Consider the following 19,360-nt stretch of genomic DNA (forward strand, 5'->3'; position numbering starts at 1 on the left):
TATTGAGAGGGAAGGCGGCCGAAGGGTGTTATTTGGGAAACAGATGGGTCTTTAGATTTTTGCGGAAAGCAAGGTAGTTGGATTCCAGTCTGAGGGCGCGAGGGAGTGCATTCCAGCCCTTAGCCGCCTGAACGGAGAATTGTCGACCTCCTGTGCGGGCTTTTTTGAATCTGGGGATGCAGACTAGATTCTCATTTTGAGATCGTAGTGATCTGGTTGCTGTATAAGTTGTGATCATTTTACTGAGGATCGCTGGACCAGATCCGTTGTAAAGCTTGTGTGTTGTACACATTGCTTTAAAGTGCACCCTTTGGCGCACGGGGAGCCAATGCAGGGTTTTGAGGGCTGGCTTGGCGGATATTCTGGAGGGGGTGTTGGTAATCAGGCGTGCTGCCTCGTTCTGAGTCCGCTGGAGTTTCGTGATGGTAGCCTCGGGGGCTCCCAGATAGACCAGATTGCTGTAGTCCAGACGGGACAACACTAGACCCTGGATAAGGAGCTTTCTGGACATAGGTGGGAGTAAGGGCAGGATTTTACGGGTCGTGCGCATGAGTCCAAAACATGTGCCCGAGGTTTTGGTTGCCTGGGTTTTCATCGTAAGCTGTGGCTCAAGCCACACCCCGAGTGTCTTGATTTCAGATTTAGGGGGGGGAATTTCTCCGAACACATCGGGCCATAGTGTAGGAGGGATAGTTGTCCATTGCTTGCCGAGTAGCATTACTTCTGTCTTAGTCCCATTCAATTTCAGTGATGAGTCATTCATCCAGTTGTGGATGTCTATGAGGCAGTTAGTTAGATTTTCAGGGTGGTCAATCAGCTGGGACAAGGAGACGACTAGTTGGGTGTCGTCAGCGTAACTCACCATTTTGATGTTAAATGGTGTTACCACATCCTCGAGGGGGGCCATATAGACATTAAAAAGCGTCGGGCTTAGGGAGGAGCCCTGGGGGACGCCGCTGGTGAGTGGGAGGGTGGATGAATGATGGCTGTCGTCCCACACTTGAAAAGTGCGTCCTGTAAGAAAGGATTCGATCCATTTGATAGCTGTCCCGGTAAGTCCTGCATTTGCCAGTCTATGCAGAAGGACACGGTGGTTAACCGTGTCAAAGGCTGCACTTAGATCCAGGAGGATCACTGCCACTGATCCTCCTGAATCTAGTAAGCCCCTTGCCTCTTCAATAACTGCGAGGAGTGCGGTGTCTGTTCCATGGCCTGGGCGAAATCCGGTTTGGGATTGTCGGAGCAGTTTATTCGTTTCAAGGAACTGGGACAGTTGGATGTTTACCAGTTTCTCGGTGACTTTGCTAATGCCCGGGAGTAGGGATATTGGTCTATAGTTGGACAGGTCTGATGGATCTAGCTGGGGTTTTTTTAAGAGTGCTTTGACCACAGCACTCTTCCAACTGTCGGGGACGGTTCCGTGGGTAAATGAGCAGTTGATAAGGTCCGTAATGGTAGGCACAATTACTGAGGCTACGGTCTTGAGGAACCTTATAGGGGCTGGGTCCAGAGGGGATCCACTTTTCATTTTTACTAGGGTTCGCTCAACCTCTACGGGGGTGACAGGTCGGAAGGTCTGAAGCGATGGACGACAGATGCTTTCAGTCTGTTCGAGGGAAGTACTACTTTCCGTGAGGCTAGGGGAGCTGGGGTGTGGGAGGGAGGCCAGGATGCGGGTGATTTTCTCGTTGAAGAAGTTAGCTAGCTCGTTACTTCTGTCAACTTTGGGGGTGTTGGAGGGAGAGGTGGTGGGGACCTTGGTCAGCTCTTTGACGATTGAAAAGGATTCTCGGGCTGAATTGGATGCTTCTTGTATTCGTGTGTTATAGTAAGAAGCTTTGGCTGATTTAATGGCCTCTTTGTAAAGTTTGACCGTGGCCTGGTAGGCTTCTTTGCTGGCATGTTGCCAAGTCTTTCTCCAGAGTCGTTCGGCCTTTTTGCAGTTTTTGCGAAGTGTCCTTAGTTCTGCGGAGTACCATGGTGCTGAGCCATGTTTGCCGTTTTTATTTTCCCTATTTCTGAGTGGGAGTACTAGGTCTAGGGAGACGGTGATCCAGTCCCTGAATCTTCTGTCTGCCGTATTTGGGTCTTCAGCGTGAGCAGGGATGTTTTTTTCAAGGGTCTGAGCCCAATCGTCCGTGGAGAGTCTGGGCCAGGTCCTATCCTTACTAAAGGTAGGGGGTGTACGGTTTTTTGTGAAGGTTCCAGGTAATTGGAAAGGGACCAAGAAGTGGTCTGTCCAAGGAAGGGGAAGGGCCTCCTTTGCTAGCATTGAGAACGAGCTGGTAAATACGGGGTCTAATAGGTGGCCCTTGATGTGGGTGGCTCCGGAGTTTAATAGACGGATATCTTGAATCAGATCATTGGCTACCGAGTCGGCCGGGTCTTCTAGGTGGATGTTCAGATCCCCAACTATCATATAGTTTGATAAGGAGTGGGCCTGAGTTGTGACTAGGTCCAGAAGAGAGCAGGTGAAGGGGCCCGGGATGCCGGGGGGGCGGTAAATGAGGAGTCCTGTTAGAGAAGTGGTTGGGTTGAGTGTGACGGTAAAATGCAGACTTTCAGCGTCGGTAATCTGTGCGTCGTGGGTTTTGCAGTGGAGGTGTTCTCGATGGATGATAGCTACACCGCCTCCTCTGCCTAGAGGACGGGGTAGGGATTGAATACAGTAGCCCTGTGGTGTTGCTAGTGCCATGTCTGATTGTGAATGGGGACCGAGCCATGTTTCCGTGAGGAAGAATATATCGATTCCATGATCTTCTATGATGTCGGCAATCTGAGTCGCATGTTTTGGAAGTGAACGACAATTTAGAGAGGCAAGGTTGAGGGTGGCGGGTTTGCTGGGTTTAGTGGGTAGCGTGAGCTGGACTGGTTTGCATAGGGAGCAACGAGTGAAGGGTCCCTTGAGATTATGGATGTAATCACAGGAGGGTGGGGGGGGTCTGAGGCTCAATAGATCTCTACGGGAGTACCTTATAGTTGGGTGAAGAGATTCGGGCAGGGGTTCTGGCCCTAGGCCCGGTCGTGCGCGGACGGGCGCAGACGGGCTTGCCTTAGGCGCGCCTTCGGCGCGCAAACGGCGCTCCCGCTGCGCTCGTCCGCTGCGCTGGGGAGGTCGGCACATTTGTGCTGGTTGTAGAGGGCGTGGCCTCGCAGGGGGCGTGGCTACACCTTTGCCGCGCTGGCGGTGAGGGCGTTGCTCGTGTCTGAGGGTCTGGCTGGCGCTAGGAGTCAGCGCTTTAGCTCAGGTGAGCCTGGATAAGTTTTGTGAAGTTAAAATCAACTAAGTGATAGTTTTTTAAAAGCAGTGCGTAGCAGTTACAAAAACCTCCGGCTTTCCGCCTCAGAGGGAGTTCAGGACAATGAGGATTCGTTGCGCTTTCAAGCGTTTTTGTACTCGTTCCGATTGGTGGGCGTGGCCTCGCAGGGGGCGTGGCTACACCTTTGCCGCGCTGGCGGTGAGGGCGTTGCTCGTGTCTGAGGGTCTGGCTGGCGCTAGGAGTCAGCGCTTTAGCACAGGTGAGCCTGGATAAGTTTTGTGAAGTTAAAATCAACTAAGTGATAGTTTTTTAAAAGCAGTGCGTAGCAGTTACAAAAACCTCCGGCTTTCCGCCTCAGAGGGAGTTCAGGACAATGAGGATTCGTTGCGCTTTCAAGCGTTTTTGTACTCGTTCCGATTGGTGGGCGTGGCCTCGCAGGGGGCGTGGCTACACCTTTGCCGCGCTGGCGGTGAGGGCGTTGCTCGTGTCTGAGGGTCTGGCTGGCGCTAGGAGTCAGCGCTTTAGCACAGGTGAGCCTGGATAAGTTTTGTGAAGTTAAAATCAACTAAGTGATAGTTTTTTAAAAGCAGTGCGTAGCAGTTACAAAAACCTCCGGCTTTCCGCCTCAGAGGGAGTTCAGGACAATGAGGATTCGTTGCGCTTTCAAGCGTTTTTGTACTCGTTCCGATTGGTGGGCGTGGCCTCGCAGGGGGCGTGGCTACACCTTTGCCGCGCTGGCGGTGAGGGCGTTGCTCGTGTCTGAGGGTCTGGCTGGCGCTAGGAGTCAGCGCTTTAGCACAGGTGAGCCTGGATAAGTTTTGTGAAGTTAAAATCAACTAAGTGATAGTTTTTTAAAAGCAGTGCGTAGCAGTTACAAAAACCTCCGGCTTTCCGCCTCAGAGGGAGTTCAGGACAATGAGGATTCGTTGCGCTTTCAAGCGTTTTTGTACTTGTTCCGATTGGTGGGCGTGGCCTCGCAGGGGGCGTGGCTACACCTTTGCCGCGCTGGCGGTGAGGGCGTTGCTCGTGTCTGAGGGTCTGGCTGGCGCTAGGAGTCAGCGCTTTAGCACAGGTGAGCCTGGATAAGTTTTGTGAAGTTAAAATCAACTAAGTGATAGTTTTTTAAAAGCAGTGCGTAGCAGTTACAAAAACCTCCGGCTTTCCGCCTCAGAGGGAGTTCAGGACAATGAGGATTCGTTGCGCTTTCAAGCGTTTTTGTACTCGTTCCGATTGGTGGGCGTGGCCTCGCAGGGGGCGTGGCTACACCTTTGCCGCGCTGGCGGTGAGGGCGTTGCTCGTGTCTGAGGGTCTGGCTGGCGCTAGGAGTCAGCGCTTTAGCACAGGTGAGCCTGGATAAGTTTTGTGAAGTTAAAATCAACTAAGTGATAGTTTTTTAAAAGATACTGTCTCCCCAATATTACACTCAATCAAAAGTGGATCCCCAACTGATCCCGCACCTTTTAACATCTTAAAATCAGTTGCTCCTACCATTCTTCCTTATCTGGCAAATTTGATTAACACCTCGCTTACCCATGGTGCTGTTCCACCCAGCTGGAAAAAAGCAATTGTCAAAGCGCTTATTAAGAAACCACACTTAGATCCACTAGAATTAAGCAATTTTCGGCCGATCTCCTTGCTCCCAGGCATCAGCAAGATAGCCGAAAAATATGTCAACCATCAACTCTCTGAATACCTTGAAACCAATGGTCTCCTGGAGCCGTCCCAGACGGGATTTAGGCCCGGCCAGAGCACAAACTGCGATGTTGGCGGTTGTCGAAGAGGCAAGAAAGATCATCGATTCAGGAGGATCAGTGGCAGTGATCCTCCTGGACCTGAGCGCAGCCTTCGACACCGTCAACCACTCGACATTGGTCCATAGGCTTAGGGATCTTGGAATCACAGGGACGGCCCTGTCCTGGTTGGAATCCTTCCTGAACGATAGGTCCTTCCAGGTAGCAGATGGTAATTTTATCTCCAGGCCCACTGCCATCAGCTGTCGGGTTCCTCAAGGGTCATCCCTGAGTCCAACCCTTTTTAATGTTTACATGTCCCCCCTTGAGAAGGTCGTCACCCCATTCGGGATCAAGCTTTTAACTTACGCTGACGATACCCAATTGGTAGTCTCCCTAAGTCAGCAAGACCAATCTCTCACCAACCTCCACAAATGTCTTAGTGACATAACTAAATGGATGAACATCTCACATCTTAAACTTAATAATGACAAGACAGAGATAATGGTTCTAGGCAATCAGTCACTCTACCAACCCAAATTCCTGTGGCCCCCCTGTATGGGCACACCACCTAATCCTAAACAGGAAATCAATAGTCTAGGAATTTGGCTGGATGAAGGTCTCAACTTCTTCACCCAAGCAAGAAAACCGGCCGGTGTGTGTCATGGCCTTTTACGGACCGCCAGAAAAATTCTGCCTTTACTCCCAACACAATCTCAAAAACTCCTGATTCAGGGCCTTGTGTTGTCCCGCCTAGACTACGGCAATGCCCTCTATCTGGGGGCCCCTAAAAAGTACTATCAAAACTCCAAACAGTGCAAAATACTGCTGTCCGTCTTCTCACAGGAACTCATCATCGCTGTTCAGCCAAACCAGCCCTGAACGCCTTGCACTGGCTGCCCCTCCAGGAGAGAATACAATTTAAGGCATTATGCACGACACACAAAATTCTTCATGGAAAGGCTCCACCGATTTTAAAAAACCTTATCACTCCCTATAATACCAAGAGAACTTTACGCTCCTCACACTGCAACTTGGCATCCGTACCCAGAATCAAGAAGGCCCGCTCTGGAGGTCGACTCTTTGCCTATAATGCTTCCAGGCTATGGAACTCACTGCCCCCAGACATTAGGGCCCAGCCCAACCTTCTCTCATTTCGTAAGGCACTCAAGACCTGGCTGTTCCCGTAACGCTTCCCTGTCGCACCTGGTTTCTTTATCACTAGCGCTGGGACGCTTACGGGCAGCCATGCGCTTTACAAATCTGTAAAATAAAAAATAAAATAAATAAATATGTTGATGACTCTGCTACACCAGCCCTGAGGCTGGGGGGGGCACCAGGGCCACGGCCCTGGCACGGACATGAAGAGGGGAGGCCGAGCGGGTCCTAGGTGCTGGTTTAGGGCTCCAGTCTCTCCGGAGGCATGGGGTCTCGCTGCTGCTGGTCCACCCTGTCCGGCACATCTATGTGCTCCCTGGTCTGGCGACTCCATGTTAAGCGGAGGCATGTTCTCTCTCTCCCCACATCCCTCCTTCCCCCTTCGGTTTTGGCTCCGGTACCTATGCTGGGAGCCCAGTTTGTGGGGAGTTGGGTGCCTGGCCCCCAGAGTGGGCTGGTGCCCGCCCTCTTATGCGTTGGGGATTTTGCCGCGGGGGAATATTGAGTGCCCGTAAGGAAGCCGTGTGGTGTTTCCCGGACCCGCGGGCCTCGGGCTACTTGCCCCATCTCCGTTCGTAGGGCTGGCCTGCTCCTGTGTGGCCCTCAGTTTTCGGCATCTCCGTCTTCGAGGACCGCGGTACAGCCATGGTCACTTCTCCTTGCAGGGGGCCGGACCGCAGGCCCAGCAAAGCACTCGGAGACAGGGTATTTGTTCAGTTGTTAATGCGCTCGCATAGCATGCGAGAGGTAGCAGGATCATTGCTCGCATTCCCCAGAGGGTATTTCTGCGCAGGGAGTCTGCAGCGGGGCAATTAGTTTGGGCTCGAGGCCACGGGGGCTTTCGAACGAGTAACACCGGGGACTTCAACACGAGGGCAGTGAAGGGTCATATGAGCACGTACGCAGCAGGAGGAGGCTGTTCGAGCCTAACACCAGGCTATTTAACTTTTAGCTGGTGCCCATGTAAGCGCTCTTTGTTTCACTATGGGTAAGCCAGAGACTTATGTCTCTAAAGCTATGGCAATAGTCATGATATTTTAGTCATGTTCCTTACAGGCTTGGTATCTGCACACTCGCGTTCAGTTTCGAGTGCGGATGCCTCTTAGGGAGGGACCGGGAGCTTGCTTTGTAAGTATTTAAGGCAGGCTACGGTTTGATATCCAACACCTTTAATACAGCGTTACCACTTCCTAAGCATCACAGGCCCCGGAATCCAGTAGGGTTGATGTGTTTCGGTCATCTCCATTCTGCAATAGGGGGATAATATTATATATAAGATCACTCAAGCTGGGCCAGCAGCAGCCTGCTCTTTCCAGCGCAAATTAAGTGGCACTCGCATAGCTATGGATCCTGAGTGTTATTCACATACGCATGTCTCCCTCCCTTAAACACAGCACGCACAGGACAAGCTACTCAATTGTGTTAGGGGTAACCAGCGGAGTTGCCTGGGGACTTGTGTGAAATACGAAGGGACTGGACACTGCAGCATTTTACAGGACTGTATTACCTGCCGCTGACTTCCTCACACTAGAAGAAGGATAGGTAGGGAAATACTTTCCGCCTTTGTTCTTTCTCAGAGGTGTTAGGTATTTAACGCAGGGCTTTAAATTGAATTAGAAATAAGTACCGTGGCACTCGCAAGTACCCACTCCAGCTGCTGCCCAAGACATTACTAGCTTTGGGGGGCCTGGACCAGACTGTATCGCCACCCCGCTCAAGTGTTAGGGTACGGGTGATGCTTCAGGGGTTTGGCTGCACAGCGGGAGCAGTGTGCGGGGCATGCAGGTTTGGCCTCCAGCCGTGAGCCATAGGGCGGTTGCTTTTCTTTAGCCACTTTGTTCGGCCGGAGAACACCTAACCGAACTATTATGTTCCTACAATAAACTCTGTTATTACTTGAAACAGGCATTTTAGCTCCACCCTCCTAGTTAGTGCAATTTTGGCGTGGAGGCATCAGGGAGCCTCACAACGATAGCAGGATAACTGGGATAGTATTTAGACATCTGTGCTAGTAGTAATTACATGCATACAAGTGGAAACCAATTCTCAAGCATTGATACTAGCAGGCCATGTATTTGTTCTATACTTTAGGGCTCGTGGAGCATATTCGTTACTAAGTGCAGCGAGTAGAGTTGTTTTAAGCTTCCATGCTTGAATCCCTTTCGCATCTGCGCGATATATAACCGGACACACTATACATTTCTGAAACATAGGCAAAGTGTTAAATAATCAATCCTTTGTAGTAGAAACAAGATGAATCTTTAATGGCAGCACAGTGAACATCCTTCAGCATTAAAGTCCAGCATAAACTGACTCTTAACTCTCTAACATAACAGTTCCACCAGCATGTGGAATGCAGAACAGCATTAAATAAAAACATGTCCCATGCACTGGCATGCGACCATAATAACACTTCTTAACCTCATAGCTGCTATTACACATTCCTCCCCAGTGCTGCGCTGTCCATTAGAACTAGTGCTGAATGGACGTTCAATGGTCGTGCGCAGCACTGGGGAGGTAGCGCTGCTGACGACCATTGGCCGTCAGCAGCACTTAAGGGGTTAAAGCAATAGGTCCTAAAATAAGAATATAACACATCTCCCTTTTTGACAAAAGAACAAAGACAGAAAAGAAAAATGTACAACATTATACCTAGTCAGACTATCTCTTAGGTAAACTGATAACCCGTTTTGCATCTTTGGCTCTATAAGCTACAGAGTCTTTCTTGTCAACAAGTATAGTTTTGTCAGGGACAACACTGTGATCATCATGAGATTTGGAACATTTGGCCAATCTTCCCTTATTCCATATTCTACCATCTTGAGTCATAACACTGTTAAAAAACACTTTTTTTATTTGAATGGGATCACTAAATTTGCTAACCCCTTTGGCCAGAACACCTGGTTTGAGAATTCTAACTCACTCTCCAACCTGAAAAAATTGTTCTTTTGCATTCCATTTCTTATCATACCATAATTTTGTTTTCAACTGCTTGTCTTCCACATGTTTGGCCACATCAGTAATACTTTCCTTATCATGATCTGACACATTGCTATATTTCTCCTTTAACCACTATGGTAAAACATTGGAAGCCGGGTTGCGACCCTTGAAAAGTTTAAAAGGACTCACCTCTATATTGGAGTGGGGCGTAGTACGATAGATCCACAACCTTTCTTTTAAGGCACTTATCCAATTCTTCTCACATTTGACAAACTCTACAACAAAATTCTTCAACACCCGATTAAATCTCTCCACTTGCCCATTCTCATGTGGTTCGTATAAAGAAGTTAACCTGTGAACAATATTGCATTCTTTAAGAAATTCAGACATTTCCACAGACGTTAACTGCACACCGTTATCAGTGACCATTGTTGAAGGACAACCTTCTCTAGTAAAAATTTCTTTGAAAAAAACAATGACTGCTTCGGTGGTGGCCTTAGGAACAAACTTGACCTCCGGCCACTTGGAATGATAGTCTATCATAACCAAAGCGTACCGTGAAGACTCTGGTAACATATGGAAGGGCCCAGAAATATCAAATGCAACCTTCTCCCAGGGTTCAGATGGCCATTTTACCATTTTGAGAGGTGGAGTAACAGTCCTTAACATTCTATCACTAGATGCACAATCCTGACATTCTCTGACAATTCTGTCAATGAATCTATCAACTCCAGGCCACCAGAAATACGACCTAACTAAACGCTTCATAGAGGATATGCCAGGATGAGTCCTGTGCGCAACCTTAAGTATGACATCCTGCATCCCCTCCGGAGGAACACACTTACCAGATTTAAAAATAAAACCAGATTCCAACTCCAACTCCAATTCCTCTTCCACATTGTAGAATGGTAATAACTCTGCTCCAACCTGATCCTTACTTGGCTATCCTTCACTAATATAAGTCTTGAGTTCCTCCCACTTAGTATCTTTCTGTACACAATCCAACCACAACGATTCAGAAATATCCAGAAATATCCAGAAATATCCTGAAATTTATCTTGTAAAACATCTTGAACAGTTACCACAAAATCCCCTTCATTTAACATACTAACTACATCTTGCGCACACGGAAGACGCGATAAACAATCAGCCGTAACATTCTTTTTGCCAGGAACAAAAACAGTAACAAAATCCTAGCTGTAGCATTCCATCCACCACCCACAGATAATATATTAACTAACGGTTTGTGGTCTGTCCTAAGTGTAAACTTTGAACCCCATACATACAGTCTAAAATGCTCAATCGCCCAAACACAAGCCAGAAGTTCTATTTCTATTACAGCATATTTTCTCTCACACTCATTGAGAGTTCTAGATGCAAATGCTACGGTCCACTCATTACTACCGTCTCTCTGTGACAATACACTACCTAGACCATACAAACTTGCATCTACAGTAATTATACATTCCTTGTTCATACGAAACGGTTTAAGTGTAGGTGAATGTATGATATCATTTTTTATTGTCTCAAAAGCTTGTTGTTGTGCATTGGACCACAAAAACTCTTCCCCTTGCCTTAACAATTTCTTCAGGGGTTCCATTTTGGTAGCAAAATTTAAAACAAACTTGCTGTAATATTCACACATCCCTGCAAACGACAATAGCTGGTCTTTATTCGTTGGAGCGGGAGCTTTAGTAATCGCATCTCCATTCGATTTCTTGGGAATAACACCATCCCCTGATAGAGTATGTCCTAAATATTCCACTGACTCTTGGAACAATTTGCATTTATGTGCTTTCAACGTTAAACCATTTGATTCCAACCTTTTGCATACAACTTGTAGATGAGTCTCATGTTCACTAACATCTTTTGAAAAAACTAAAATGTCGTCCTGAAAACATTTAACAAACATGTCTAGATCCCTGAAAATATGAAACATGGTTCTTTGAAAGACAGATGCCGCTGACGTAAGGCCAAATGGCATGCGTATGTATTGGAATAAACCTTGAGGTGTTATGAATGCTGTCAGTTTCCTAGAAGCTTCTGTTAATTCAATTTGGTGGTAGGCTGATCTTAAATCTAAAGTTGAGAACATTTTGCCCCCTCTAACATTGACACTAATTCATTTACATTAGGCAAAGGATGACAATCAATTATAATATTGGCGTTCAGAGCTCATAAATCAACACACAGCCTCAATTTTTGATCAGGTTTTCTTACCAAAACTATGGGAGAAACCCATTCCGATTATTCTATTGGTTCAATGATTCCTTCATCGAGTAAGTCTTTCAACATGCCTTTAAGTTCTTCCCTGATATTGATAGGAACACCTCTAAGTTTTTGTACTACTGGTGTGTGATTTCTTCTGAGGACAATACTGTGTGAAAAGTTCTTAAGCCTGCCTAACTTCTCACTGAAAACAGAATTGAAACATTTTACAAGATTAGAACCTCTTTCAACATTTGTAATATTGGTCAAACAAGATGGATTAATTACAGAAACAGTACCCATTAAACTTTCATCACAAAGAGAAATGGGATTTTTAGCACGTGGATTAAGTTTGATTCCGAATTTCCATTGGTCGAGCCATCCTGAGACATTAACACCCTTGAGGGAAATGTACAATTTTATGTCAGCTTTCCTATTCTTAAACTGAATTACAACCTGGAAGAAACCAATTATATTGATTTTTGTACCAGAAAAATTCTTAGCAACAATGTCAGACTCTTTCATCTCATTTAACATTTCAGACTTAGCTAACGTATTGTTAAAATATTCTTGCGTTATGATAGTCCATGGTGAACCAGAATCTACCATGAGAGACAATTCTCTTTCATATACCTTGAAAATGCAGTTAGGTGATTTAAAATGTAGCATAGCTTGGTCATCAACAATGGATACTACAAACCCCATATTGGTTTGTAAATCAATATCATTAATAACATTTACATTTTCTTCTGAAATTAACGAAACAGAACCCTTATTATAGTTTTGAGCACGTTTGTCTCTGCAAATGTTGCTAAAATGACCGACTCTCTTACAAAAATTACATTCTTTCTTTAGTGCTGGACAACCTGGAAAAGAAGCATAGTGAGTTCTATTACCACATCTAAAACACATTCCCTGGATGTTGGTAAAATTGGAAGGTTTTTGTGAAGAAGACTGTTTAGGATTATAAAAATTATATCTGGTTGATGGTTGGGAAGAGAATTGTTTGTCATCTTGTTTAGTCTTGACAACACAGACTTCTTCTGTAGTAACCTTCTTTTCTGTGTTATTCCTAATAGTATTCATCCGTAGATCAGACCGTTCTTGTGCTTTAGCTATTGCAATTGTCTCTATCAAATTTGGATCACCCATCACCCAAAGTTTATCCTGTGTTTTCTTTCATTTAATGTGTACAATAATCTGAACCCTTATCATCTCATCTGTCATCATTCCAAAGTTGCAATGTAGAGTTAATGATCTTAATGATGTTAAAAAATCATCAAAGGATTCATCTTCCTTTTGTTTCCTGGTGTAGAATTTAAAACGATTGAGAGCAATACTAACATTAGGCTTAAACCTTTTTTCAAGTCTTGCCAAAGCTTCAGTGTAGACATTCATAGAATCTCCTCCTCCCTCAGTTTTAGAAACTATTTGGGGTAAAGATCTAAAAATAACTTGGCCTTCAGAACCAAGGCAATGTAAGAGTATGCTTTTCCTTCTTTCAGACCCCATTCTTTCACCATCAATAGCTTTCATATATGTTACAAATTCTTCTTTCCACCTTGTCCAAGGCATAGGTGGATCACCTTTAACCTGCAAAAACTTCGCAGGAGGGTCAAATTGCAATATAACTAATGTTGTGTTGTATAACACCAACCAATAATAAAATGTCTCCAAATGGTTTGAAAATAGAATAACAGAAAATGATTGTAGTTCCGTTTTTCTTAAAATAAAGAAAATAAATAGCGTTGGGTAAATTCTGTCATGAATTGAAATGATAACGCCTCAAAATCGGAAAAAACTAAAATATTGCGTTGCCATGGGAAAAGTAAACAAAATGGCTGCCATGCGTGTGACGTAATACGTGGGAACGCGTAGGGTGCATGCGTGCAGACGTATTGAACGCTATGCGTAGGAGTCCCAGCGCAACCCAGCTCGGGAGAGACGTTCGAAATGCAGGTATTTGTTTTTGAATCACAAAATCTTTAAAAACAAAATGAGACAAAGTAAATGTCAGAAAAATATGGAAATTTCACAAGTAAACAAAGCGATCGAAATTAAGTCGAACTTGCGGTGAAACAAAATCGAGTCTGAAAACTTGGAAGTCGTAATAAAATTGGTGAAAAGCATGTAATGAAAACGCATTGAAGGAACAGCTGCAGGTGCAATCAGAGCACTACGAAACATTTAAACAGCCGCAGGTACAATCAAAGTACGCAAAAAGAAAGACGAAAGTACATACCAAGTAATCTTCATGAAATTGAAAAAAAAAATGGGTTCAAACACCACTAAATCCCGTGCTGCATAGTAGTGGTTTCCCTCGTCGCCATATTTTGTTAAATAATCAATCCTTTGTAGTAGAAACAAGATGAATCTTTAGCGGCAGCACGGTGAACATCCTTCAGCATTAAAGTCCAGCATAAACTGACTCTTAACTCTCTAACATAACAGTTCCACCAGCATGTGGAATGCAGAACAGCATTAAATAAAAACATGTCGCATGCACTGGCATGCGACCATAATAACACTTCTTAAAGCAATAGGACCTAAAATAAGAATATAACACAAAGCCTCAGAAGTTTCCACAGCAACATACCTTTAGCTGCAAGGGGTTTCTATTTATGATATCTTTATAAAATCATGGGCAGACAGAAGCACAGTTTGTTTTCTCCGTACTGCTCAGTACTTGTGAGGCTTCACAAACACCTGGTTATCGGTTGCCAGGGCTACCAAAGTTTAATGTTTTATTAGAAAGAAAGCAAGGGGTCGGGTCAGAATCATTAGGCCACGGGGTGCCTAATGAGGAGTTGGTTAATTGCGGAAACCTTGTGTTGGTCCATGCAACATACGTAATCATTATATTAGACTACAAGAGGACCTCTATGGAGCAGTGGCAGGGGTCTCAGATACGAGTTAGCAGTAAGAACAGTGAGTGGCTGCTATTTCTAATGCTTTAAAACACAAGTCACCATCCCTCGTTAGTGAGGCCAATCGGCATACTAGAAGGGTTTAAACTGGAAGGGAAAGGATTCTTATCAACCTTCAACCCTTCTAATAGAGTTTCAGTGACACACACTTTACAGTTGAGCTACACAGGTGCTTGTATTAAGTACGGACGGATTTAACCTTGCCCACATTTCTTACGCTGTATCACAACATCAGCCTTTGCTTAGACCCAGGGCTACTGGCATTATGGAGAGGCATTATGGAGAGGCAGCAGCAAGCTGCTCACGCCTTGGGGCCCGCAGTAGCCTCTCATATACTCCTCCATGCTGGCCTATGCAAGGTCCATTCGGGTATGACCCCACTGTTTGTCTGCCTGATACAACAATGCTTTGATTTCTTTAATCCTTTGAAGTTAACGGTTGTTACATTTCTGCCCAGAATATCGGTTGCGAGAATCCATGCACGCTTTTTATATCTTTAGTTCACCTGGGTTCAAAGTGTCAGGGGGGGTTTCCGGTGCGCTCCACCGTCCCCCGTTGGTCACCTCTGGCACCTCTGACTGTCGGCCACTATATGGCTTTCTGAGAGGACTACAACAACAAACACTGAGCAAGTCTAGATCATAGGTGACTATTGCCTTTGGATTTAACGGTTGTTTCAATTTCTGTTGCCCAGTATCATTGGACGCATATTGGCACGTCATGGCCATATAGGTTGGTGTCTTAGCAGGAGGGCCTGCGATTGGTGTCACTGGTTGGAATTGTAGAATCCGGATGTGGGCAGGAAATAACAAGTAAAACGCAACAGCGAGGGTTCACACGCAGTGGAGGGACCTGGCTAGGTGCACTAGTAATCTTTCTACCTGAAGACAATATGTTAAGTAGTGGTTATTCAGGTACTAAGGGTGGAGATCTTAGGCGGTATTACCTGCCGGGAAGGACGTAGTGATGAAGTAATAGTCTCCAAATTAGCGTATCATAATATATATACATTTGGATAGGGTGCTAGTTAGAAGCTGCCTTGGGTCTAACAAATGCACATTCAGGGCAATTTGTCAAGAGACATACATGAATAGTCACTCTGAACGGTGTACTAGAGGGGATGTGGTCTAAGCAGGTCTCAAGCTAGCCTCATATGCATTTGGAGACTATTAGTGACATGCCTAAAGAGCTAAACCCTGTGTTAAAGGGATGGGTTGCTAAGGGAGATAGCATGGTCGGCTTGCACAGGCAGGTCTTTCCGCAGGGGCTTGCTAAGCCTGCGGCCAGGCAGTGGGCTGGTACAACTAATGTGATAACATTAGGGTTGCATGCATGCACGAAGGGATGGATTCCCAAGACCATCCAAGACAGACAATAACACCTGCGCTAGAGCCAGGGAGCTAGGCAGTGTTGGTAGCTGCCAGCTAAGTTGTGGGTTGCGGTGCAATAAGGGGAAGATCAGAGCATAATTTGGCTACAATGATTGAAGAAGGATTGTTTTGGCGTTACGACTGCCTAAAAAGGGACAAGTGTTGCGTTCACGTGGTTCCCCCCTTTTTAACAGCAAGTACACTAGGACGCCTGTGCCTATGTCACATCTCCCATGGCAGGATAGTCACCGAAGGGGGGAATGGCCATTGATATGCCTTGCCAGGACAGGGATAGCCACGTACACTAGCTGGAGCCTGTAAGGGAGATAAATGTTAGAAACGTAGACGGGGTGCTGGGCCCAAAACCCCTCACTAAATCAGCGGGCATCAGGCTGTAAGGTGTTTTGAGGGACGGGCAAGGTCATTATAGGGATGAAGTTCGTGACACAGCTTTGCAGTGACACAGATGGGTCCCAGCGGTTCCTCCAAAAGGACTATAGCGATACATGTGACACACAATCTTGTAGTTTGACAGCATTACTGGTGTAAGTATCAAGGGTCACAGGTGGAAAGCAGGGTCCAGGCATCTGTGAAAGTCAGAGGTTCAGCAAGCAGGGTAGGCTGTGTAGTTTGACACTTCACAAAATGGTGCAGTGTCTAGTGATGGACACCATACACTTATTCCCTCTAACCTGGTGTGATACCATTGCTATGTGCACCAGGGATAATGTGAATTGAACAATGAAATTGTCTGGTCAATGTGGCAAAGGATGCACCAGAGAAGAACACCACAAGGTGCAAATTAGCAACCAGTGGGGGACAGGTAATCTCAGTGATCCGAAATCACCCCTGCCTCCTGTGGCTGGGAGCTCGGAGGGGAGGCGATGGAGCCTGCGCGCAGGAAGTTCTTCTGCGCGATGCGTAAATTCACTGGGCAGAGGAGACTTATTTTCATTAGAATTGGGTGATACACGTCAAATTCACAGGGTGTTTTGAGAACAAGGGGTATACCTGCCCGGTACAAGCATGGCCCATTTTTTGCTGGATAGGGGAGAGGCCCTAGAAATAGCAGGATGTAGTAGGAATGCCACCCTTGGTGGGGGACCCTGGCTGCGACGGTCGCCACACCCAGGGCTGTGGCGGAGTTACAGGGTGATCCAGAGGCGGAAAGGTACTCAGGGGTACCCTCTTCAGGAGCACAAAGGGTGCTGAGGGCTAATATTCCCAGGAAGTCTGTGCGGTGGACCCTGGGTTGCGACGGCGCCCTGTCTGTCCTACGGGCCGTTGGAAACCTGTACAACCAGGGGTCGCTGGAACGCCCTGCCCCTCGTAGGGGGAGGGGGGGCCGTGAGCAAGAGGGTGGACCGATGGTTCACCGGAAGTGGGAGTGGCTATCCCCTCACTGCAACCGCAAAGCATCGATTGGCTAAGGCCACGATGCAAGTTTGGCCCATCAGGTGGTAGGCCGCGAGGGGCGGCTTGCCTTTGGATCGCCTGTAAGATAACCCACCATGTTGTCATATTTGTATACTAATGAACCTGCAGCAATTTTCTCCAACCAAAAGTTGTCTTGTCTGCTTATTTATGCTACCTGTATGTTGCTGCGGGAGGGCTGGTGAGTGGGGCCGATATTGGCACAATGCTACGGTGCGCTTGGAGCACAAACCGAATAACGCCCCTCCCACCCCCAGCCTGCGCACAACCAGCTGTACCATAAGGGAATCGTAAAGTTCATGCAATCTCCCAGTCAGGGATCTAAAAGCTGTGACTGTTCGCCTGTTAGGCTTAAATTAGGTCATAAATTCACCCTCGAAGGGGGTGGTTGAGGAAGTTGATTCAGGACCGGAGTGGGGGTTTAGGCAGCGGTTGCCACCCGCTTCCAAGCTTTTCTTTTCCAATCGTGGTTATCAGGTGTCAGCTCCATGGGAGCAAAACATCTTCACAGGTGCTGCGAGGCATTAGGTGGTCAAATGGGAGTCAAAAACTGGAACGCTACTGTCCTGAGTGAGGCCGGGTACTATACAGAGGGCCCCCTGTCGGTCAATAGAAGCATGAGCAGGAAGAGGGTGCAGGCTACAGGTAAGCAGTATGTGCTACCTAACCCACCATTTGTCTCCTCAATAGGAAAGGGAGGGCCCCCTCCTCAGCAGGGCGGGTCACTGGGCGTGTCCCTTCCTGGGTGTACGTGTACTGTGCTTGTCTTTTAAGTTGCATTAATTTATAGCGCTCCGTGACCCTCATAAGAAGTCCGAGCACTTTAGGGCTGTAGTAGTGTGCACCTCACTCCTTGGGGGAAGATGGAGGGAACGGGTGCTGAGCTCTTACGTTTTTAAAGGTGAGTGCGCGAGCACCGCTTGTCCACTCCCGGTTTTTGCTTTGCAAAATTGAGACCTGTAGCCTTGATTATCCTGTTAGAAAATCAAGACACGTCCCAAGATGTAAATAAAATCCCTGGACTGAATTCAATTTTAAAGCGTGGAACAGGAACACTTGAGAATCTTGCGGTTGTACAGTAGTTACGTATTTAAATTGACAATGCGATTAATGCGTGTGAAACTGAGGGAAGACAGACGAGTCCACTCCCAGTCTGAGGAAAGTGGAGACAGACACAGCTGGCACATCACCGACCCCACCGCCTTCCAAGACTAGATCCACTGATTGCATCTCGGCCAGTGTGACTGCCTGGGGCCTGCCAATACAAACATACCCTTTGGACTCAAGACATCACTTGGCGCTAGATGTAGGTAAATCAGATTTACCAATTCATAAATACCGAATTTTACCGATTCGGTATTCATGAATCGGTAAATCTGATGTAGGTAATTATTCGGTAACAAATACCGAATCGGCAATATTCGGTATTTACCGAATCGGTGTTTGCCATTGATTCAAGGCCCATAGGAATCAATGCCAAATACCGATTCGGTAATTACAGAATCGGTAAAAATACCGAATTGCCAAGGGGGACAGGGTGTCACTTTGACACCCTGTTGCACCCCTGTTTCTGGCTTGTGTGCCAAATGGCACAGGTCTACATGCACAGATGTGCATGTACACAGGAATTCGTTATTTACCATGCAATAGTATTACATGGTAAATAACGAATTCTTAGGGGCCTGTGGCACTGTTTGCAGTGCCACCGACATCTAGATTTACAGAATCGGTAAATTTACTGATTCTGTATTTTACAGAATCGGTAAATTTACAGAATCGGTAAATTTACTGATTCTGTAAAATAAAGACCCCCTACATTCCTCTACCCAAATACCGGTCGGTAACGGTATTTGGTCTCCTACATCTGGCCCTAAGGTTGTTGATCCAGTTCTGGCTCCTTTGCAGAGCTAGGGGCTCCCCATACTTAGATGAGTAGTTGCTGCCACAATGAAGTAAGTGTCAGGGAATGGTGGCTGGTGCGCAGAGGGGCCAGTTGAACAAAACTTTTTCCCGGTCGCAAACAGGCTGATCTTTCGCATCAGACCGTTTTTCGACCACAAAAAAAAACAGTGAGATGAACAAACCCCAAATTGAAATTGGGTAACCTTTTTCCGAATCGCAACTTGGGTGTACAAATTGGTATTTATAAGAGGCGTGTTCAGGGCGTCCCTTCCAAATACCGATTCGTATTGGTAGGAATGAATGTTTTGCAACTGGAATGCAGAGGCAAAACAGTCACACTTTACTGCCAGCCACTGGCCATTTGAAATTGTTGAATACGAATGGTAACGAGGCTACAAGAAGCCAGGTTCTCCTACTACGACCTTTATCTG

Source organism: Lissotriton vulgaris, chromosome 3_1 (genome assembly GCF_964263255.1).
Source record: "Lissotriton vulgaris chromosome 3_1, aLisVul1.2, whole genome shotgun sequence".
NCBI lineage: Eukaryota > Metazoa > Chordata > Amphibia > Caudata > Salamandridae > Lissotriton > Lissotriton vulgaris.